The following is a 16502-nucleotide window of genomic DNA, read 5'->3' as shown; positions in this document are numbered from 1 at the left end:
AACATTAGATCATCTTACCAAGGCAAGTAGTGTCATTGAAACTGGTGTACAACTACTGTGTTAATAGCAGCTACATTCAAGCAACAACCTAATATGACACTTGTCGTGCCCACCTTAGACGGAAAGGAAGACGCAACACAGTTGGATTCTTCTCAACAGCCTTTATTGTAAAACCACCTCATTGTTGATATGGGGACCACGAGTGGCAAAGGCGCTCACCTTATATACACAACAGGCTGTGGTCATATGTCAAATATCTTCCAGGGATTGGCGGAGCACAAATCACCCCACTATCACCCCAGCTACTTGTCCTCCAGAGATTGGCGCAGTATGAACCACCCCATTAGCATAGCCAGATTGGCGCCAGGTGCAAACCCACGCATGCGCAGTACTGTTGTTCACCACAGGAGGGCGCCGGATCACCTCATTATCCTATGGCTGCCCTAGCAAGGGGACAAGCCTGCGCATGCTCGGTAAGTTGTTTACATTCAGACGGGGTTGGATGTCGGCGCCATCTTTGCTTTACCGCGCAGCTCCCTACAGACACTGATTCCTACAGCAAGGCAGCCAAATACTGGATGATGCATTTGTTGGTTTGCAGTAAAATAGTTCTAATTTCCAATCATCTTCATAAAGTGTTCACCAAAATCACAATCTTGACTTTAACATTGAACATAGTGACAAATTCATAGCAAAGGGATGGCAACGATGTTAACGGTTGCAATTTCAAAGGTGCATTATTTAATGTTGAGTGTTTAAGGTTTTGGTTAGGACACTGCCAAGGATTAGCCTTGGCTTGGAGAGGGCTTCCTAGAAAGGGATGCGTGGGAGTAGTAATGGAAGACTGGTACAAGCAGAAAGCTCTGTGTTCTGCTTTAGCTGGCTCTCCAGACAGCTGTGTAGATGGTTCATCTCTTGCAGATCAAAGCCCAGTCTTTCATTTACATGTCTATTCAATCATTATCCCAGATTTCCATTTGATTATTTCACAAATCAGCATTTTATGATGATAGCAGCTTGATTCTGAGAAAAGGACAGAAATCACTTTTTCTTTTTCTTTTTTTTTTTAAACAAAGCAAATGAACTCAGAGATCTGCCTGCTTTTTTTTCCATCTTTATTAACTTGGGTATTTCTTATTTACATTTCGATTGTTATTCCCTTTCCCAGTTTCCAGGCCAACATCCCCCTAGCCCCTACCCCTCACCTTCAATATAGGTGTTCCCCTCCCCATCCTCCCTCCATTACCGCCCTTCCACCAACAATCGTGTTCACAGGGGATTCAGTCTTTTATAAGCACAAATTGTAAGTTTAGCTACAGGTGATCCCATCCTGAGATTACCATTCCTACCATGCCTGAACCTGAACTCACTCTGTTCTAGCATGAACAGGTATCTGCCTAACTGTGTAAGCACAAACAATAAATGTAGCTGGGTGGAATCTTGCCCTGAGATAACCATTCCTTAAATCTTGTTATCTCTTTCCTAAATAAGCTGCCTCATTAGTGCAGGTGTCTGATCGTTTAGGTCTGTGAAGCCACTCAAAAAGTTCATATTGTACCCCTACAGGTTACATAGTTAAAAATTATATATTCGTGAACTCATGTTTTCAGATTTCTTTACCACAGTGTTTACACTTTTGCTGAGGAACATATTCTTGCCTCCCAGACTCATCCTGTTTCTAATTATCATAGGGTCATTAACCTTAACAGGGAAAGCATTCCGCAAAGAAAGAACATAAATACTAACAATAGTAATAATAGTACATTATTACTAACAAGTCCCACACCCAAGCAACCATCAACACTCATGGAAACCCAAGTCCAGCTGTCTCTGCTTTAGGGTGGGAAACCATGTCATGAAGGACTCAACAGGTACCACACCATACCTCATGTATTTGAGATGCAGTCTTCAAGGATGTAGCATATATTTACATTTAAAGCCAAATGTATGCCTTTTTCTTTTTCTTTGTATTTACAGACCTAAGCTCCAAAGGATTTAGAGTAAGACTGAGACTTCTTAAAAAAGTAGCCTTCTTTATTTCCTTTAAAATTTTTAATAATTAATTCATAATGGTGTAATTTAGAGGTGATATTTTGAATTGGGCAGTGATAACTGCTATGATTCATTTTAGTTGGAAACGTTTAGGGTTCTGTTATCACTTTGAGCTAGTAATTTTTAATTCAATATTCTCTTGTAGTCTGCAACTGACTCAATTCTTAAAACAGGTTTAGAATAAACAAAATTTATAACATCCACCATTCAACAACCATGCCAGGAGAAAGTAATGTGAAATTATGAAGACATATTGTTTTAACATGCTGATTTGGAGTTGATAAATTTTAGAATATTAACCAACCAATGAGCTCTTTGCTCTGAAGAGACTAAAAGAACTTTTGAGCAATGTACTTTGTAGCTCCTCCCTACTCTTATACACATCTAAATGCTATGTGATAAGACTTAGCACTAACTCTGCTGATACAGCCTGGCCTCTGTTTCATGAAGCCCGAGTTTCTTCATAGGCCTAATTTCACAAATGCCATTTATTTTCTTAGTTTGGGTTCTATTGCTGTGAGGAGATACCATGATCAAAACAATTCTTATAGAGAAAAACATTTAATTGGGGCTGGCTTATAGTATCAGACTGTGAATCCGTTATCATCACGGAGAGAAGCATGGAGGCATGCAAGCAGGCATAATGTTGGAGCAGTAGCTGAGAGTTCTTCATTTTGATCAAAAGGCACCAGGAGTAGATTGGAATTCCACTCTAGGCAGAGCTTAAACCTAGAAGACCTCAAGCCCAACCCCACAGTGATTCACCCCATCCAACAAGGCCATAAACCCTAATAGTGCCATTCTCCATGGGCCAATCATTCAAACACATGAGTCTATGGGGGCCAAACCTATTCTAAGTACTGCAACTATAGAAATCATTTCCCAGCTGTTCGTTTTGTAATCTACAGATAAAATAAGTTGCACCGATGAATGTGGCTTATATCACTGAGGATTTTATGCAGCTTCACTTAACTTCTGATAGCACTAAGGCAAAGGAGGAGCAGAAGAAAATATCAGAAGAAAAGAGTGAGAAAACTTAAGTGAGAAGGAAATTGAGTGGTGGAAGTACCAGAGAACAAAAGGGGTTCTTAGGTTCCATGGTGTTCAACCCCAGCTTCTCACACTGCTGGCATGGCTGGTCCACTACTTCTCTGTAGAGGGCTGCAATAACATTCGCCACTACTAGATGGCGCTGGCTTCCACCTCGCCCCATGTGGAAGGCCAGGGTAGCCTCCGCCATTACAAGATTGAGCTAGCCTTCGCCGCACCAGCCGACTCCCTTTCAGGAAGTTAACTGTGCGCATGTGCTAGAGTGCCTTTGTGCCAGGTCTTTGCCCACTCTGGGGCGTGCCTTATGAGATCATGGGTAAACAACCAATCAGGTGTGGATGCGCCGCGCTAGGGTGTATACAAGCGCACCATGTCGGCGCGCCGAGGTTTCCTCCTTAAGATTAAAATAAAGTGTGGTCACAGCAAGGATTTCTATGTACCCGCGTGTTTCTTGCCAGCGAGAGATTGCGCGTGGGACATTTGGTGCCCAGAACCCGGGACAAAAAAGCCTCATCATCGCCGGTGCCAAGAGGAGCCTCCGTTTCATGGAAGAAATCCAGAAGCTGGGATGCGGGTAAGACTCTGAGAGACTATGTTTAGCCTTGATCTGTTCCGCCTCACTCCTTTGCCGGACGCGACAGGAGCCTCTATGGTTGCTCTGACAGCCCTCGGGCTTTTTCTATTGACCTTTGAGTTTCTAGTTACCGCCAAACGGTGTCAGAGGTAGCGTGGGAATTGCCCAGCTGTAACAGCAAAGCGGAGAGTGTTGGGGGAAGGGCGAGGCGGCGGAGTGTCAGAAACAGAGGGTAGTGAAAGGTTGCAATGAGAAAAGGATCCTGATCGATCTCAAGCACCAGGCCCCTCTGCGGTCTTACCACTGCCAGAGGCAAAAGGTTGGGGAAAGAACGCCCTGGGTGAGGAGAAGGGAGGAGATAAAAGGAACACAGCATTCTGGGAGAAAAATTTTGTCTTTGTGCCTGTAAGAGGTGTGCTTAAGCTCCGGCGCCGGCTCTCGGGACGCCGTGGCGTCCGTGCGCTGACGCGACAGCTTTACAGAGTCATACTGATCAGATTTGATAGAAGCAGACCGCCTGAAAATTTATTCAGGAGAATCAAACAAAAGGACATCTCAATGCCCATGCACGGCTTGATGGAGTTAATGTAATTGGGTTGTGAGTGGAAATACTCAGGACTGTGTTTCACTTCCATACCATTGGCGAATGTCAGTCGTGCTGCTCAGATAATATATCTCAGTATCTTACAGGAATTGGGTTTCAACACGTTGGTGGACTAGTCCAGGAATTGAGACAATCCATCGCCCATATCAACTCCACTCGAGTGGATAGTCACCGTGAACACCATCTGTTTTTTTCCCTCTTTGTCTATTGTTTGCCCCTGGTGCACCAGGATGTCCCCATGTCTGTCAGTGTATGTCTGTGGTTTTTGTTTCTCGTTGTTTAAATGTTTTATGTTTCATGTTCAAAAGAAAAAATGGTAAAAACTTTATCTGCCAGTCGTTCACACCTTGACTTGGTTTTAACTCATTTCAAAAAGGAACAAATGAATAAAAAGCAGTTTCAATCAGGCCTTTGGAGCCCTGTGCCTGTAGCCAGGTGTCTAGGTTAGCTGGAGAAGCTGCCCAGAGGCTAAGCGTCTGCACGAGCTGATCTTAAAGGCGGCAGCAGCTTCTCAGCTTCTTTGGTACAAGAGTTGATAGCTGTTTCTCTTAGAAAAATCCCTGACTTATTACTTGACTCAACAGGTGACAAGGTGCTTCTCTTAAAATCATAGCTAAAAAGGTGAAAATGGTTTTTGGTGTAAATATTAAGATATGTGTAGCCACTTCAATTTTGTTTCTCATTGGTTTTAAAAGTGTATATATGCTCTAATTGCCTTGGTCATAGATTGTTGGCTTTTTAGTTATTGGATATGGTTAAAAAGGTATAATATTGGTAACAGAAAGTTGACATAAAGCTGGTAATCTGGATGGAGTCATTCTAGATAACATGTGACATGGGCCAACCTAGGGAAACAGGTCTAAATTGAGGTAATGTTTTTATGGAATTCTTATTCTAGGAACCAGGCTTCTAAAAGAATTTAGGACAATGTCTCTTTGTTGAGGTACTAGAGACTACGCCATCGTGCGTTCATATATAGGAATTGGCAGTCAAACTTTGTATCTACATTTTGATGCTAATTCCACTGCCCTAAGGACAGCTGCCTAGTCATGTACTCAGAACTCAGGTGACCTTCCAAAGTTGTGGCTGTGTTCTGGTGTTACAAAGAGAACTTAAAGATTGTGATTAAGGATTGCCAGTGTTACATTGACTAACTCAAACTTATTTTTAATTAAGGAAAAATCAAACAGGTAGAGATTGTTACAAGATTTACGAAGGATTGATGAGGTTTTGGAACTTGTGAGAACATTACAGCCAGTTTACTTACTCCAACTGCCATTTCAAGATAGATTTAGAGGATTGATTTTGAGTTTTCATTTCGTGAGCTTGCTTACAGTTTTAGAGAGCCCATAGAGTGATATCATTAAAGATGGCTAATATCCTTATATTATGTAATTTTGTTGCTTCTTCAGTATAAGAAGTTAGAACTTAAATCTTTCAATGTATATGGAAATTTTTACTACAAACCTTTGCTCTCAAAATGAGCTTTAATATTTGGGGAGTAGCTGTTACACTACTCCAAATAAGAATATTTGAAGCTAATTTTAAGCTTCTAGGATATGTTAATTGGCTAAGTACCTCACCCTACCAGAGGACTTAGGTCTTTGTTATGCACATTGGAGAAAAAGCTTCAGCTGTGTTATTACAGAGTTGTGGACTGGAGTCATAGAAGTATTTTGAAAAGAAACCTGGTAAAACATATATTATTCCAAACAACAGTTAATTGGTTATTACAAAATACTGATATTTGGCCTATTACATATACAAATTTTTCAGACAAAATTGATAATTTTACTCTTTACATGCTTTTGTACTTCCTGTATATTTGTGCATACAGCCCATAGGAAATGCACTTACTCTATTTATAGGTGGTTCATCTAATGAAAAGGCTACATGTATGATTGGATCACTTGTTTATTATCTTGAGTTTCTGTTGCTTCAACACAGATTATTAAATTCCGTAGTTTAGCCACTGTTTTTAAATCAAACTTTCAATTCACATACTGATAGCCAATGTGTGGCTTGTGGTTTACAATTGATTTCAATTACTTAATGCTTTATTAGAGACAAGTTTTCTACATGAAATCAGTGAGTGATTTCAGTGTAAATTGTCTGACAACTCACTGTCCTTTCAGTGCTCTGGCTCAGACAACTAAACAAAACCATAGACCCAGCTCTTTAAAAATGGTAATGGAGTTGATAACACACCCTCATGAAAAGAGGAAGACTCCATTTGCTTACTTTCAACTCCCAGCCTCACCCTGCCAGCTCAGGGATTTCTAGTAAGACTGAAATTGGATAATATTTACAGGATTTGACATTTCTAATTAATGCTTATGTTTAGGTAAATAAAGTTTGTGAGGTACTAGAGAAATGGCTTAGTGGTTAAGAGCACTAAGTACTGTTCCTTTATAGGACATTTAAGAACTCAAACTGGATTGCCTGGGCTCTTTAGCAAGAGAGGACATTGATACCAGACAGATTATAGGCCTTACATAGGAACAATTAGTCAAAAAATCTCATTCTTTATATATCCAAAACAATAATGCTGGAGACAATAATTTGGTATACAAGACAATTTATAAATACAAGTGCTCAGTGTGCTCAATTTAATCCTCGAGGACTTACCTTGATAAATAATATCCTTACTATATCTTAATAAATAAATAGGGGGAGTCATCCCTGTATGCTAAATAATGCTCCTTTTATTTCAATTTTAAAATTTGGATGCCAAAGTTTATGGCACCCTACAACTAGGCATACTTCTGCCTAGGTGAAATAGAGAGATCCACATATTGACATGATCCTGTCCAGATATTTTATATGGGGAAGAGGGAATGTTTGTGTTTTTTCTACAGGATGCTACAAGAGTGTGCCAGCTGCCTGAGTGGTTGCTGAGACTTGCTGATCCTGGTTACATGAAGATTCAGCTCTTGTGGTTCGGGTCCCTGGAGTCATCCCTCTGCCCTGAGAGGAAGATGAAAGATTCCCCTTCATCCTTTGTCATCACAGAGACTTTGCCGTTGCTGCAGTCAGTGTTACCACTGCGTGTGTCCCGTCCCACTATGGCCCGCTCTCTGACCCTCTGTGCACTGCTGCTTGCTGGAGAAGACTGGACTCCAGCCGTTGCTACCCCCCTCATTTCCCTGGTGACTCTTGCTGCCTTAACTGGTAACTGGTGTTGTCATTTTACAGACTGTAGCTTCACAAGAAAGCCACCTGCGTAAAGCTACAGTGGACTGGGGAACTCTGTCCTGGTTATACAGATCTCAGAAATGGTTCCATTGTGTGCTGGTTCTTCCAGAGAAAAATGACTGATCCTAAACTGTCCTGGAAAAGACCTTGACACTTTTGTTGCTATTGTAGCAGCCATTACTGCTACAGACATTGTGTCTGCTGTGTCTGGAATTATCCTCCCCCAATCTATTGTTAGACAAGTACAGTGGGTGAACTTTCTGGAGTAGTGGCTAACAACTGGGAATTCTAAATTTTATTATAGGAGCGGCTTGACTACAGCCCTTGGTGGTAACAGCTGAGGAGGACCAAATGAGGTGCCCACTACTTATCGGGAGTGGCTCTGTTTGATGCAGCCCTATGCTGTGGATTAGTGTTCATGCTATGGTTGGTTTGCAAACTCAGATCTCAACAGAAACGTGACAAGGCCGTTATCACTCAAGCACTTGTGGCCATTGAACAAGGGGCCTCCCCTGGAATTTGGTTATCTATGCTCAGGAATTAGTCGGTATCTGAGTTCTCTGCTCTTGCACCCCATGGATCTGTGGATCCATTGCACTGGGATGAGAGAGACTCAGTGATCCTTTGATCAGCCCTTGCACATTGCTGAGGTTTCCTCATTGCACGCGATAGGGTGATCATGATTTGTTATAAAATAATTGATTTGTTATAAAATATATAAATAGGGGGAGATGTAGAGGGCCGCAATAACATTCGCCACCACTAGATGGCGCTGGCTTCCACTGCGCCCCACGTGGAAGGCCAGGGTAGCCTCTGCCACTACAAGATGGAGCTAGCCTTCGCTGCGCCAGCCGACTCCCTTTCAGGAAGTTAACTGTGCGCATGTGCTAGAGTGCCTTCGTGCCAGGTCTTTGCCCACTCCGGGGCGTGCCATATGGGATCATGGGTAAACAACCAATCAGGTGTAGATGCGCCACGCTAGGGTGTATATAAGCGTACCATGTTGGCGCGCCGAGGTTTCCTCCTTAAGATTAAAATAAAGTTTGGTCACAGCAAGGATTTCTATGTACCCGCGTGTTTCTTGCTGGCGAGAGAGTGCGAGTGGGACACTTCTCAATGTATGTCTACCATACTTTGATCTCACCTGGAAAAAAAATTAAAATGAAAAGGGGAGGTGACCATGCATCCAACACCAAAAGTCCTTTTCAAAACGTAACCCAAGGACTAAACCACTACCCAAAGAGTACACATGGGACAGACCCATGCTCCAGCTACATATGTAGCAGAGGAATGCCTTGTTGGGCACCAATGGGAGAAGCCCTTGGTCCTGCCATGGATGGACCACCCAATGTAGGGGAATGGCAGGGTGCAAAGGCTTAAGGGGGATAGTTTGGGGGGGGGGGAACACCCTCATAGAAGAAGGGAGAGGGGGGTGGGACAGAAGGCTTACAGACAGGGAACAAGGAAAGGAATAACATTTGAAATGTATATAAAAAATAACCAATAAAAAATAAATCAAAATACATCAATACGAGTCATTTTTGTGAAAAAGTTGTTAACATTTACCAAATGCTGTTAATGTCCACAGTATTATAGCAATTTATGTGAATCTGTAGTTGTGTACATATACAAGAATATTGTATAGTTACTTCTTACACCATCCACCAGCGTTGTTCCTTCGGATGGCTGTTACCCATGTTCATTTGTTCACCTATCAGAACACATTTTCATAATAAGAGCACAGAAGACGGGGAGGGAGAGCTAAACCTTCAGAGAGGCAGACACGCCTGGGAAACCAGAAGAGACTGCACTCTGCACACACATCTCAGACGCCAGAGGAAAACACCAAACGCCATCTGGAACCCTGGTGCACTGAAGGTCCTGGAAACGGCAGCACAGATCTTCCAGGTTGCTGCCGCCGCAGAGAGCTCGTGGGCAGCACCCCACGAGCAAACTTGAGCCCCGTGACCACAGGTAAGACCAACTTTTCTGCTGCAAGTGACCTGCCTGGTGAACTCAAGACACAGGCCCACAGGAACAGCTGAAGACCTGTAGAGAGGAAAAACTACACGCCCGAAAGCAGAACACTCTATCCCCATAACAGGCTGAAAGAAAACAGGAAAACAGGTCTACAGCACTCCTGACACACAGGCTTATAGGGCAGTCTAGCCACTGTCAGAAATAGAAGAACAAAGTAACACTAGAGATAATCTGGTGGCGAGAGGCAAGCGCAGGAACCCAAGCAACAGAAACCAAGACTACATGGCACCATCGGAGCCCAATTCTCAAATCAAAACAAACATGGAATATCCAAACACACTACAAAAGCAAGATCTAGTTTCAAAATCATATTTGATCATGATGCTGGAGGACTTCAAGAAAGACGTGAAGAACTCCCTTAGAGAACAAGTAGAAGCCTACAGACAGGAATCGCAAAAATGCCTGAAAGAATTCCAGGAAAACATAAATAAACAAGTAGAAGCCCATAGAGAGGAGACACAAAAATCCCTGAAAGAATGCCAGGAAAACATAAATAAATAAGTAGAAGCCCATAGAGAGGAGACACAAAAATCCCTGAAAGAATGCCAGGAAAACATAAATAAACAAGTAGAAGCCCATAGAGAGGAGACACAAAAATCCCTGAAAGAATTCCAGGAAAACACAATCAAACAGTTGAAGGAATTAAAAATGGAAATAGAAACAATCAAGAAAGAACACATGGAAACAACACTGGATATAGAAAACCAAAAGAAGAGACAAGGAGCTGTAGATACAAGCTTCACCAACAGAATACAAGAGATGGAAGAGAGAATCTCAGGAGCAGAAGATTCCATAGAAATCATTGACTCAACTGTCAAACATACTGTAAAGCAGAAAAAGCTACTGGTCCAAAACATACAGGAAATCCAGGACTCAATGAGAAGATCAAACCTAAGGATAATAGGTATAGAAGAGAGTGAAGACTCCAAGCTCAAAGGACCAGTAAATATCTTGAACAAAATCATAGAAGAAAACTTCCCTAACCTAAAAAAAGAGATACCCATAGGCATACAAGAAGCCTACAGAACTCCAAATAGATTGGACCAGAAAAGAAACACCTCCCGTCACATAACTGTCAAAACACCAAACGCACAAAATAAAGAAAGAATATTAAAAGCAGTAAGGGAAAAAGGTCAAGTAACATATAAAGGCAGACCTATCAGAATCACACCAGACTTTTCGCCAGAAACTATGAAGGCCAGAAGATCCTGGACTGATGTCATACAGACCCTAAGAGAACACAAATGCCAGCCCAGGTTACTGTATCCTGCAAAACTCTCAATTAACATAGATGGAGAAACCAAGATATTCCATGACAAAATCAAATTTACACAATATCTTTCTACAAATACAGCACTACAAAGGATAATAAAGGGTAAAGCCCAACATAAGGAGGCAAGCTATACCCTAGAAGAAGCAAGAAACTAATCGTCTTGGCAACAAAACAATGAGAAGAAAAGCACACAAACATAACCTCACATCCAAATATGAATATAACAGGAAGCAATAATCACTATTCCTTAATATCTCTCAACATCAGTGGCCTCAACTCCACAATAAAAAGACATAGATTAACAAACTGGATACGCAACGAGGACCCTGCATTCTGCTGCCTACAGGAAACACACCTCAGAGACAAAGACAGACACTACCTCAGAGTGAAAGGCTAGAAAACAACTTTCCAAGCAAATGGTCGGAAGAAGCAAGCTGGAGTAGCCATTCTAATAACAAATAAAATCAATTTTCAACTAAAAGTCATCAAAAAAGATAACGAAGGACACTTCATATTCATCAAAGGAAAAATCCACCAAGATGAACTCTCAATCCTAAATATCTATGCCCCAAATACAAGGGGAGTTACATACATAAAAGAAACCTTACTAAGCTCAAAACACACATTGCACCTCACACAATAAGAGTAGGAGATTTCAACACCCCTCTCATCAATGGACAGATCATGGAAACAGAAATTAAACAGAGACGTAGACAGACTAAGAGAAGTCATGAGCCAAATGGACTTAACGGATATTTATAGAACATTCTATCTTAAAGCAAAAGGATATAACTTCTTCTCAGCTCCTCATGGTACTTTCTCCAAAATTGACCATATAGTTGGTCAAAAACGGGCCTCAACAGGTACAGAAAGATAGAAATAATCCCATGCGTGCTATCGGACCACCACGGCCTAAAACTGGTCTTCAATAACAATAAGGGACGAATGCCCACATATACGTGGAAATTGAACAATGCTCTACTCAATGATAACCTGGTCAAGGAAGAAATAAATAAAGAAATTAAAGACTTTTTAGAATTGAATGAAAATGAAGGTACAACATACCCAAACTTATGGGACACAATGAAAGCTGTGCTAAGAGGAAAATTCATAGCGCTGAGTGCCTGCAGAAAGAAACAGGAAAGAGCATATGTCAGCAGCTTGACAGCACACCTAAAAGCTCTAGAACAAAAAGAAGCAAATACACCCAGGAGGAGTAGAAGGCAGGAAATAATCAAACTCAGAGCTGAAATCAACCAAGTAGAAACAAAAAGGGCCATAGAAAGAATCAACAGAACCAAAAGTTGGTTCTTTGAGAAAATCAACACGATAGATAAACCCTTAGCCAGACTAATGAGAGGACACAGAGAGTGTGTCCAAATTAACAAAATCAGAAATGAAAAGGGAGACATAACTACAGATTCAGAGGAAATTCAAAAAATAATCAGACCTTACTATAAAAGCCTATATTCAACAAAACTTGAAAATCTGCAGGAAATGGACAATTTCCTAGACAAATACCAGGTACCGAAGTTAAATCAGGAACAGATAAACCAGTTAAACAAACCCATAACTCCTAAGGAAATAGAAGCAGTCATTAAAGGTCTCCCAACCAAAAAGAGCCCAGGTCCAGACGGGTTTAGTGCAGAATTCTATCAGACCTTCATAGAAGACCTTGTACCAATATTATCCAAACTATTGCACAAAATTGAAACAGATGGACCACTACCGAATTCCTTCTATGAAGCCACAATTACTCTTATACCTAAACCACACAAAGACCCAACAAAGAAAGAGAACTTCAGACCAATTTACCTTATGAATATCGACGCAAAAATACTCAATAAAATTCTGGCAAACCGAATCCAAGAGCACATCAAAACAATCATCCACCATGATCATGTAGGCTTCATCCCAGACATGCAGGGATGGTTTAATATACAGAAAACCATCAACGTGATCCATTATATAAACAAACTGAAAGAACAAAACCACATGATCATTTCATTAGATGCTGAGAAACCATTTGACAAAATTCAACACCCCTTCATGATAAAAGTCCTGGAAAGAATAGAAATTCAAGGCCCATACCTAAATATAGTAAAAGCTATATACGGCAAACCAGTTGCTAATATTAAACTAAATGGAGAGAAACTTGAAGCAATCCCACTAAAATCAGGGACTAGACAAGGCTGCCCACTCTCTCCCTACTTATTCAATATAGTTCTTGAAATCCTAGCCAGAGCAATCAGACAACAAAAGGAGGTCAAGGGGATACAGATCGGAAAAGAAGAAGTCAAAATATCACTATTTGCAGATGATATGATAGTATATTTAAGTGATCCCAAAAGTTCCACCAGAGAACTACTAAAGCTGATAAACAACTTCAGCAAAGTGGCTGGGTATAAAATTAACTCAAATAAATCAGTAGTCTTCCTCTACACAAAAGAGAAACAAGCCGAGAAAGAAATTAGGGAAACGACACCCTTCATAATAGACCCAAATAATATAAAGTACCTCGGTGTGACTTTAACCAAGCAAGTAAAAGATCTGTACAATAAGAACTTCAAGACACTGAAGAAAGAAATTGAAGAAGACCTCAGAAAATGGAACGATCTCCCATGCTCATGGAGTGGCAGGATTAATATAGTAAAAATGGCCATTTTACCAAAAGCGATCTACAGATTCAATGCAATCCACATCAAAGTACCAATCCAATTCTTCAAAGAGTTAGACAGAACAATTTGCAAATTCATCTGGAATAACAAAAAACCCAGGATAGCTAAAACTATCCTCAACAATAAAAGGACTTCAGGGGGAATCACTATCCTTGAACTCAAGCAGTATTACAGAGCAATAGTGATAAAAACTGCATGGTATTGGTACAGAGACAGACAGATAGACCAATGGAACAGAATTGAAGACCCAGAAATGAACCCACACACCTATGGTCACTTGATTTTGACAAAGGAGCCAAAACCATCCAATGGAAAAAAGCATTTTCAGCAAATGGTGCTGGTTCAACTGGAGGTCAACATGTAGAAGAATGCAGATCGATCCATGCTTATCACCCTGTACAAAGCTTAAGTCCAAGTGGATCAAGGACGTCCACATCAAACCAGACACACTCAAACTAATAGAAGAAAAACTAGGGAAGCATCTGGAACACATGGGCACTGGAAAAAATTTCCTGAACAAAACACCAATGGCTTATGCTCTAAGATCAAGAATCAACAAATGGGATCTCATAAAACTGCAAAGCTTCTGTAAGGCAAAGGACACTGTGGTTAGGACAAAATGGCAACCAACATGTTGGGAAAAGATCTTTACCAATCCTACAACAGATAGAGGCCTTATATCCAAAATATACAAAGAACTCAAGAAGTTAGACCGCAGGGAGACAAATAACCCTATTAAAAATGGGGTTCAGAGCTAAACAAACAATTCACAGCTGAGGAATGCCGAATGGCTGAGAAACACCTAAAGAAAAGTTCAGCATCTTTAGTCATAAGGGAAATGCAAATCAAAACAACCCTGAGATTTCCCCTCACACCAGTGAGAATGGCTAAGATCAAAAACTCAGGTGACAGCAGATGTTGGCGAGGATGCGGAGAAAGAGGAACACTCCTCCATTGTTGGTGGGATTGCAGACTGGTACAACCATTCTGGAAATCAGTCTGGAGGTTCCTCAGAAAATTGGACATTGAACTGCCTGAGGATCCAGCTATACCTCTCTTGGGCATATAGCCAAAAGATGCCCCAACATATAAAAAAGACACGTGCTCCACTATGTTCATCGCAGCCTTATTTATAATAGCCAGAAGCTGGAAAGAACCCAGATGCCCTTCAACAGAGGAATGGATACAGAAAATGTGGTACATCTACACAGTGGATTATTACTCAGCTATCAAAAACAACGACTTTATGAAATGCGTAGGCAAATGGTTGGAACTGGAAAATATCATCCTGAGTGAGCTAACCCAATCACAGAAAGACATACATGGTATACACTCATTGATAAGTGGCTATTAGCCCAATTGCTTGAATTACCCTAGATGCCTAGAACAAATGAAACTCAAGATGGATGATCAAAATGTGAATGTTTCACACCTTCTTTAAAAGGGGAACAAGAATACCCTTGGCAGGGAAGAGAGAGGCAAAGATTAAAACAGAGACTGAAGTAACACCCATTCAAAGCCTGCCCCACATGTGGCCCATACATATACAGCCACCCAATTAGACAAGATGGATGAAGCAAAGAAGTGCAGGCTGACAGGAGCCGGATGTAGATCTCTCCTGAGAGACACAGCCAGAATACAGCAAATACAGAGGCGAATGCCAGCAGCAAACCACTGAACTGAGAATAGGACCCCCGTTGAAGTAATCAGAGAAAGAACTGGAAGAGCTCGAAGGGGCTCGAGACCCCATATGTACAACAATGCCAAGCAACCAGAGCTTCCAGGGACTAAGCCACTACCTAAAGACTATACATGGACTGACCCTGGACTCTGACCTCATAGGTAGCAATGAATATCCTAGTAAGAGCACCAGTGGAAGGGGAAGCCCTGGGTCCTGCTAAGACTGAACCCCCAGTGAACTAGACTGTTGGGGGGAGGGCGGCAATGGGGGGAGGGTTGGGAGGGGAACACCCATAAGGAAGGGAAGGGGGGAGGGGAATGTTTGCCTGGAAACCGGGAAAGGGAATAACACTCGAAATGTATATAAGAAATACTCAAGGTAATAAAAAAAAAAAAAAAAAAGAGCACAGAAGACTAGAGGACAGACCAGCACCCAATGTTGGTTGTCACACTGCCCTGCTAACTGAGCTGCCCCTTGGAGGGATGATCTCCCCTTGAAGTGAGAATGGACCTAATTGCTGGTTGTAAGTCAAAGCTGTCTCCATTGTTATGGGAATGGATCATTTAATTTTTCTATTGGATATCTTATTTATTTACATTTCTTTTTTTTATTGGATAGTTTATGTATTTACATGTCAAAATTCTTTCCTCCCCCATCCTCCTTCCCCCTGCTTTCTATGAGGGTGCTCCCTCTCCCTCCCACCCACTCCCAGTTCATTCTCCCACCTTGGCATTCTCCTACACTGGGGAAAAGAGCCTTCACAGGACCAAGGGCTTCTCATCCTATTGATGCCTGACTAGGCCATCTTCTGCTACATATGACTTTGCTCCATGTATATTCTTCGGTTGGTGGTTTAGTCCCTGGGAGCTCTGGGGGGATCTCCCTAGCTCCTTCAGTCTTTTCTCTAACTCCTCCACAGGTGTCCTAGAGCTCAGTCTGAGGGTTAGCTACAAGCATCTTAATCTGTATCAGTAAGGCTCTGGCAGAGCCTCTCAGGAGACATCCACATTAATTAGCCTAATCAGGGTGAAGAAACAGCCTCCTAGCATCCAAAATTATGTTGGTCTGCCTTGGTTAGCACATTATTTATTCTTGGGATATTTTTGATGCAGTGCTCCTTTAGCTAAGTTCTACTTAGTGTTATTTAATTACTTTTAAGCAAATCTATTAGTAAATTCTTTATAACATCAATTCTATTACTTCAGGCCTCACCTACATCAAGGTAAGTGCCCTGTTCTTTAATTTGGGCACCTATTGTCATATTCTCAGTAAACCTGGTAAACTAATATATACTTGTTGTTACAAGTAAATGATGAGTTTAAATTTATAGAAAATAGAGACTGGAAAAAACACAG

The sequence above is a fragment of the Rattus norvegicus genome, chromosome 14 (genome assembly GCF_021556685.1).
Source record: "Rattus norvegicus strain SHRSP/BbbUtx chromosome 14, alternate assembly SHRSP_T2T, whole genome shotgun sequence".
Taxonomy (NCBI): Eukaryota; Metazoa; Chordata; class Mammalia; order Rodentia; family Muridae; genus Rattus; species Rattus norvegicus.
This window is presented reverse-complemented; position numbering follows the sequence as displayed.